We start from the raw sequence: 9,228 nt of genomic DNA, 5'->3' as shown, positions 1-9,228 counted from the left end.
TAGATATGCGTACTGAGGGATCCATTGTCTACAGTAAGAAGTGAGGCCGATAAAAGCTCGTACCTCCTTCTGTGTCTTGGGCTGTGGAAGATGTGTAATTAACTGGATGCGGTCAGGTGTCAACTGTCTACCCCTCTTGTACAGCAAGTGTCCAAGGTATACCACTTGCTGGACACAGAATTGCAGTTTCGAAGGGGACACCTTGTGCCCCATTTCTGCCAGAAAATACAAGACTGTCAGTGACGCACGTTCGCAGTCACGTTCTGTACGGGCAGTGATCAATAGATCATCGACATACTGGAGCAGGGCAGTGTCAGTTGGCATGTGAATACTATCTAGTTGTCGTTTCAGTGCTTGACTGTAAATACTGGGACTTTCTGTGAACCCTTGAGGTGCACGTGTAAATTTATAGCTTCTTCCATTTAAACAGAATCCGAAAAGGAACTGGCTGTCTGGATGGATGGGTACACTAAAGAAGGCGTTCTTGAGATCGATAACAGTAAAGAACGCTGCTTCGGAATCAATGGCAGTCAATAGGGAAGAGATATCTGGAACCACTGGGTACTGGGGTATAATACATTTATTAAGTTCTCGAAGGTCAATCACTAGTCGATAAACTGGAGGTGCATTTGGGTCAGTGCGTTTAAGAATCGGAATGATAGGAGAATTACATACATTGGAGTCAGTTTCTATAACCACTCCTTGAGCGATGAGCTCGTCAATGATTTTTGATAAGGCTGTTACAGCCTCAGGTGGCAACTTGTATTGTCGGATTCGTGGTAGTAGAACTCCTTGTTTCAGAGTGACACGGTATGGTGTAATGTGCATACAACCTACATCAGTTGGACCTTGCGCCCATAAATGCTGTGGTACATTCAATAATCTTGGATCAAAATCTCTTAACACATAATGTCCTTTAAAATCACGTAAAAACAATCTCACTCCTTCCGGAGAACAACAAATCACGGCACCTAGTTCTTTCAATGATTTAATACCAAGTAAGTTTTCTGGACATGATTTCGTAAGTAACAAGTCTGTAGTTCGGGACAATGGACCAACTTCTAGGGAAACTGGTTTCGATATTTCATTTACAATAGGCTTTCCTGAAAATCCCAGGGAAACATTTCTTGAGCCTGAGAGAGGGGCCCCTGGAACCTCGTCATGACTGATGGTAGTCCTACTTGCCCCTGTATCAATCAGAAACTTTCTGTCTTTCCCTAATACTTGGCTGTGTACATAGGGACCCTCTTGGTCTACAGGAACTTCGATGAGAGGCAAGCCAACCTCTCTCTCTAGGCTGTTTCATGAATACTGCTGATATTCTGGATAATCTGACTGTGCGTACTGGTACATCTGCTGTGTAACATGTTGTGTGGCAGCTATAGGCTGCGGTACTGTTACTGTCTGTTGTGCGTTCTGCGGTGGTTGCGTGTTTTGTGGAACATGTTCCTGTCTAGGAGGACGCGGTCTTTCTTTCGTCTTACCAGTGGCTATGTTGTGTTTCAGAACTGCACATTCGTTTATATAGTGACCTGGCTGTTTACAGTAATTGCATGTCCCTTTAACGGGAGCTGCAGAATGACTGGTCTGAGTTGTACCCCTCTTCTGACTATCAACTGGAACAGACTGTGCCACCAGTACTTTCATTTTCGTGTCTTTCATACGTCTCCTTCCGTGTTCTTGCTCTTCTCTGATTCGGTTCTGGTGGTACTGTAACATTTGTAACATTTGGGACGGGGTATTAGCTTGCCATGTACTCTCGACTTTCAGTACTCGATTTTTAACTCGTGGTAAAGAATTCTCTACTAATTTGGTAACAAAAAGATGTGGATACGACTCACTACTTGTTTTCAAGCCGCTGTTAATAATGAAACATTTCTCAAATCTAGAATAAAAATCACTAGTGTCTTCGTCTTGTTTCTGTTTACAGGCTGAGATGGCATCCCAGTCTTCCTTTTTCGTGGTTAATAATCTTGGCAAGACTTGTATTAACAACTCGGGCAATGCTTTGGCTTTTTCCCCGAGACCAGTACCAGGAACTCGTGTGTTATCTTCGTTCTCTAATTCTGCCCAGTCAATCTTTTTCTCTCCCACCTCCCATTCCTTTTCCTTAAGTTTTTCGTATATGCCCGCAGGCAACAGGACCTTTAACATTTTAATGATATCGGGATACGTGTATTCTCCCATGCGGAGCATATCTTTTAATTCACGATGGAACCCTGCTGGATCTTTATCGTGACAGGGCACTAACTTTTTCATTTCCAGTAGTTCTATTTTCGTTAAAGGGGTGTAAACAAATACTCGTTCGAGCATACCTCCCGTTCCCTTAACAGGGTGGACTTCTCGCAAGGGATTCTGTCTGTCTATGTAAAATGTCTTCCTTACTGGGGGTGGAACAGGAACAAAATGTGGAGTCAGGAACGTTCTGTATTTGTGGCGTTGTTCTAGAATGACATTAATCAAATCGGTACCTAGACCTTTCCATCTGTTTAGGAGTAACTCGTCCAATACATTATATAGGGGACCTGGATCAGAATGCTGACTCTCGTACAGTGTAATGAGGTGCTGGATCATGTACATACCCACCAGTCGCTGTTTGTCTGGGGATAGTTTCAGAAATGTTTGGGCCACTACTTCGTCTGAAAATGTGCTAGAATCACTAGTCCATTGCACTGCTGATCGGGCTAGTTCCTGTTCATGCATGGTACTAAGCTCACTGTAACCTATTCGTAGTTTCAGAACTCTGTCGGTAGCTTGGAATAACTGCTCAAGAGAACACTGTTCTGGTACGGGAGGAAGAAAAGTTTTCTTGCATTCTAGGCGTGTGTGTCTGTCAAAAGGTCTCGTCCTACCGACATACGCTATTCTGTCTGGGTTCTCTATGTCTACATCTTCGTCTGAAGTGTCATTCTCTTTCTCGGTTCCTCTTGCTGCTTTCTCCCTTTCGTGTATGCCTAGAATTTCTTTACGAATCTTTCTATACATGGTTTCTATACTACCTTGTTTACTGTGTTTTCCGTCTGCTATATTGTCACTCCATTTTATCAGGGCCTTCATCTCGTCTTTATTTTTACCAGGCTGGTCTTGTTCTCTTATTAAACAGTTTATCAAAAACTGCAGGATCATATTTTGAGTCTCGACTTTCCTGTGTGCCATAGCCTCGTGAATACTTTCTGGTCCTTGTCCTGTTCTGATGAAATGATATATTCTGTCTAAATGTTCCCTCATTTCTGGCATGATAGCCAAATAACTTGCAACTCGACGTAGACGTACGGAATATAATATCATGTGATCTTCGCCTGGCACTGGATCATATCTACAATCAGTGAGGTATTGTTTGAGGGCTGCGTATGTAGCCATTTTTGGCGTACGTTGTAATGCTGCGTCTCTCAGCGTCATTCGTTTTACTTGAGGCGGGGTGATAGGGATACCTCCCCCTGCTCCTCCTGAAATAGAATCGTCACCTAATACTGGATGTGCCGTCGCTGGTAATGTGACTGGTAAAGTAGGCATACGTAATGTGGGTTGGTCCTGGGTCACTGGCGGATTAAAAGGATTCCCGGGACCAGTGGCTGGAGGAACAGTAGCTGCGTTATTAACAGGGTTTTGAGGTTGAGCAGGCGGAGGAGGACGCGGATTTGTATATTCTGGGACAGTGTCGTCTAAATAGGAGGAAAGGAAAATTTCAGCTGCGGTCGGTTTATGACGTAGCTTAGTCGGGACCAATGGTGGCGGTAAATTACAGGGTATTTCCGGGGTCGCCTTAGGCAGGCCCTCGGCGAGAAGGGGATACATGCCTTTAATAAGGGCAGTTCTTTGTCTGTCTAACTGTTCTGCTCTAACTCGTTCACCTTCTTCTAGTAGTTCCCTTTCTTGGGCTTTTTCTGATGCTTCCCTACTTAGTTCTGTCTTCCTGAATTCTTTTTCTGTTATTTTATGCGATTCTTTACGCCACAACTCTATGGCATCTTTCTGGGATTGTCTGGCTTTCTTTTTCCATAATGCTTCCTCTACTCTCATGATGCATTCAGCATCCCAGGTTCCTGAAACAGGCCATCTATATTTCTCTTCCAGATGTTTGGTATAGTCTACCCATAAGTCTAAGTACAGTATGGCATCTAAGCCATGTTTATGATACATGAAATGTCCGGGACTGTCCCTAGGTGGGACAGGAACTGATTCTTCGAGTATCCCTTTTCTGGTTCCTATCTGACGTAACTTTGAAAACAGAGGCATGTTTGAACGTACTTGGACTTGAACACAATAAACACAGTAATGAATAGCAAAACAAATCATTCATACCACAACATCAAAACACATTAAAAACAGTTCGAACAGATACTACCTAGTACATCGAAAACATAATACATCGAAAACATAATACTGGAAATCTCGAGAGACTATACAAAAAAACAGAATTACTGGATGCACTGCTAAAACAGTACAGAACATACCGGTCTCATCAAGAGACACGTCATACCGTATCCACCTAGGTGAACACGTCGGACCGGATCTGTGTACCCAAACCCGTCTGGACCGGGCACAAATTAATGAACCCGTCTAGATGCGTCCCCAGCAACAGTACTCACCGGGAAGCAAAACTGAAGGCCTCGGACTGGACTGGACTGGACCGGACTGCTACGACGTCTGGTTACTGCTACGCACTACGCATGCGCTTTGGGCTTCGGAAACAGGTGGGCCTCAGGATACCTCGGACCTCGCTCTCTCGGCTTGGGCTCTGGTCGGGACTCGCCGCATTCCTCACCGCCTCGTCTGGATGCCGGACCGCAGTCTCCATCTCCTCCGTGGGCCTGAGGGAGTTTAAGCAGGAAAACCTGCAGGTGCGCTGAAGGGGTCCGTCACGGCTGTAGAAGGGTCAGGGGGCCTGCGTTACATCGCCGGCGCGTGGGGAAAGGGGACGTTCCTATTCGGGCGCCATTATGTGGTAAATAAATAAATTACCGGTACTATTTTTCTATGCATTAAATGAGAAGGATAGCTCAATAAATGAGAGGCAGAGTCCGTGGTATCTGAGTCATAAGGGCTTTAATTAAGTGGCTCGAGCCAATGGACATCGGGTTCCATCACCTACTAAGGTTCAGGAAGGGAAAATCTCAACATTTCATTAACATCATACAATATATATAGTAAAACAGTACAGTTGCATTGAATACAGTAGGCGTAACAAGTGAAAAAGAGGAAGATAAGAACATATGGGCGTGAAAGAAGGCGTGCACAGGGCGTGCACGGAGGTGTGTGATGTAGACGTCACAGAGTCATCATAGGTGGGTGGACACATGGAGGGGCTACATGTGCAGCTGGAACCTTTAACCTACTGGTGCGCGCAAAATGAGTCATGACGTGTAACTGGGGAGAGCTGGGGGCGCTGACTCCTAGCACTAGTAGAGGAGACTGAAGTCTGGGATGTCAGAACGACCTGTACCTATAGCGTATCTGATATCTTGTGTTTAGAGTACATGTTGCTTGATTCTAAAAGTCATCAGGGCAAAGGCTACTTGTCACTAAAGGCTAGTGTGTGCATACATTTCTTCATGTATTGCGTGAGCTATGGATCTTCTATGGATACTAATTCAGTAAATTACTTGCATGGAGACAGAAAGACTAGACTGTAGATGGATATGGTTATGCTGTTCGTTAGCTAGGAATGTGAAGCCGGGGAGCTGAACAGATAACTGTAGGCATAACATATTCTTGGCAGGCAGGCCAGGCCGAGCCGGGCACCGCGTTGCTTGGCAGGAAGTAAGTGAAGGGTCAGGGATGCGGGCGGGGCTGTATCTCTCGGAGCATTTCAGGAGACTTGAGGCCTGAATCTGGTGTCCGGGCCCTGTGGGTGCATCTCGATGATTTAACGTGCACCATGTAAATACGTTGGCAACATAGGCCTAAAAGCCTAATTCACGTTGCTTTCACGGAGAACTGGATAACTGACATATTAACGTTGGACGCAACTGCAAATGCATCTTGATTATCGGCCAAAGAGGGGAAATGCATAGCGATCATGCACATATATTACATGTTGGGGAACACGTAGGGACACATAACAGGGCAAAATTCAATTTTCCTCATTTCTAAGTGCTCTTTTGAAGAAAAACTTTAGACCCATCGTAACTGAGTAATGGCTGAGTTTCCTCGAACGGTTTTTCATGAGTCTTCCATTGTTCCATTGTGCATTCAAAGTATGAGTCAATTGTTTACGTGTAAAATTAAAAGGTTGAAACAAATCAGTTCAATTCAAGTAATGCCATGGAACGCGCCAATTTTTAAGAGTTTGAATCCTCCAGCTAAATTGCATAATAGATCTAAGCTGACTTTGCCCATGATACAGCTTTGACATGTCACTCTGCTGAATATCAACAACAGACAACACAATATTGTTCCATTTGTAAATACAAGATGACAAGTTATTAATATTGTTATCGACAACAGTTAGCACTTTGTCCTATTTGTCTCAAACGTGCAGCAGCTTTCATTTGGGATCGTTTCCAAATTTCATTGTAAGTAGCATATATAAATCCTATAGAACCTTGGGATTTGGGACCTAAAAGAAAATCTGATAAATTCATGGCCTTATACAGGAGAAAAAGATGTTATTTAACTGCAGACAGTGTGGATTGTTCCACCCATTGTTGACATAACTTTCCCAACAAATAGGTGGTAATAATACCAGAATGTGTTGCCTGTAAGTATCGGGGATCAGGACAACTTCATTTAAATCCAGGTGTGGAATGAGTAAATGAGCAAGACAACCATTTATGTCCACTGGCCACACTAACCATCCACCAGGACTTGAAGAAGAATTAAATGAACGGTTCTGCGCCATGCTATTTAATTGGTCTTCAATGTAGTTTGTCGAACATTGCAAATTATCAAAACGGGCAACAGAGGGAATGGTTTGGGCATTCCTTTCTTACATTTTAGCCAATCTCACACAAGTAGTCCACTAAGTTGTTTAATTCAGTAAAATCATTTGTGTGGGAATTAAACAGGCTTGAAACAAGGTTTCTATGCCCTGAACCTGCCAGGACTTTGTACCCCAAATCCATTTCAAATCAATGGTGTCCTTCCAGTAATCATAACCTTTAAGGGCCAACTGATTGATAAATGTAGTATTATATATACGCTTAGTTTGAGTAAGCATATATTTCTTTGGTGATGTCGCAGTTAATTTAAAATAATATGACATGGGGTCTGAAGTGTCATATCCTGTCAAATAACTATTTTTATCCTTTTGCTTTTTGGAACTTTCTGGAGGGGAATTGGACAATGTTCCCATTGTACATAATTAAAATGGAGATACTGTCCACTTGTTCTATGTAGGAAATGGCGTCTATAATGATGGTAGCTGAACATCTCAGCGTAATTGGCAGAGGTAAGGTATAGATCTTCTGATTCAAAAACAGTATAACACTCTAATTCAGAAATCATAGAATTTACAGTATTAACATCCCAATCATCCGAATGCAACCCCAGTACTCTTACATCACCCATAGAAACTTTGAACACATTTGGTATCTGCAGGATCTGCATTGGACCAAATATGTTGAAAGGAATTTTTTCCCAAACAATTCCATCAGTCACTGGAATGGCTGAAATGTTAACGAGGGACAAGCCTCCTTTCCGTTTATGCACTGAAGTATGGGGGGGCAACAAATTGTCAACTAGTTCTGTAGCTAGACGTTCTGGGAGGTAATGGCCATTGATTAGTAGGGGGAAAAAGTCACAAATCTAATCCACATGAACAAGAAAACCAAGTTAAGTCTCATCCAGACATATATCCAAGAAGGGAATAGATATGTGTGTTTTAACTAAGAAATAAATACACAAATCTGTGTAGGAGGTGTGTACAAAGCAGAAGAACTGCCAGATGGAGAATTTAACTTGATACATACATACCCGAGGTACTCAGCTGAAAAACAGGATGTTGGGATTCAGAAGTAGGACTTGAAAAAGTGAACTTGGATGGACTCCCCAACGGTGGATCGATATAATTGACATCTGTTGAAGAAGACGTAACATTAGAAGCAAGTATCATGTCAGAGAAATTGTCAGCGGAGGACTCAGCTTCTCTCCCCCTCAGCTGGGGAGTATTAATATCAGGGGGGCTCACAGGCTGCAAAGAAAGGTCTTGGGGAAAGAACTGCTATTCCGTGGCATACTATGAAGAATCGGCCACATGGTATATTTTGACAGGTTCATTTGAAACAAAGTGCTTGTCTTTATAACCCGGGAGAGGTGGCAAAATCACAGTTTGTGTAGCTTAAAGGCCAAGGGCCGGAACAGGAGCATGGTACGTCGGACCAAATTCCTTTTTGATGGCAACCATTTCTCAAACCAAATCTCCAATCTTTGGAAGCCAGCCGAAAACTGGATTTTGATCAGAAGCACTGACAGAGTGAGACTCAGGCAAGTGTTTGTGATTTGGAGTATCACAGAATTTGTGTAGGTCCTGTTAGACAGTACAGTGGTTATCTACATCAAAGGCTGCTGTAGCCGCCACTATTTGTAGACCATCTTGATGTCGAAAAACACTTCATACGGGAAGATCTTTTAGGGAGGTTATTTACTGCTCGTTGAACCCCATATAGATGGTTCAACCAACCACGCCCTGTACCTAATACTCTAGCCGTTAAGGACTGCTTTAAGTCACATTTCATTCTCTCCACAACATAGTTACCTTTGGGTCTCTACGTAGAAATAAAATGCACTTGCACACCCATGGACTTTATTGAATCACGGTATACTTTATAAACAAAGCCGGACCTTGGTCTGAGTGGAATGCGCAACATGCAAATGTCCAGATAAAGATTGGAAAGTCTTTAATAACAGTTCAAGAGTCAACCGAGCGCTGAGGCCAAACCCTGATGAATCTAGAGTAAGAATCAACTGCAACCAAAATATGTTTAAATGCAGTGTCTGAAATCAATGGACCACAGTGAGCCAAATAAAGGCAACCAAGTGGCCAGTTTGAAATAAACAGATTTGTCTGTAGAGGACGAGACACAGTAGAACATATGTTTTGTTGGCAGATGTCACATGTTAAAAAAAATTCTAGTATGTTGGTATAATCCTTGAAACCAATAGCGTTGCTGTAAGAGCGAAATAGTGGCTGCCACACTGGGATGAGCAGAATCCACACCTTTGTTGACAGCTACAATCAGACCATGTCTTCGGTCTGTGTTGGGAATCAAATGACCATCGCTCCAGGAA

Source organism: Lissotriton helveticus, chromosome 1_1 (assembly GCF_964261635.1).
Source record: "Lissotriton helveticus chromosome 1_1, aLisHel1.1, whole genome shotgun sequence".
In the NCBI taxonomy this organism is placed as follows: domain Eukaryota; kingdom Metazoa; phylum Chordata; class Amphibia; order Caudata; family Salamandridae; genus Lissotriton; species Lissotriton helveticus.
Note: the sequence above shows the minus strand (reverse complement) of the source record.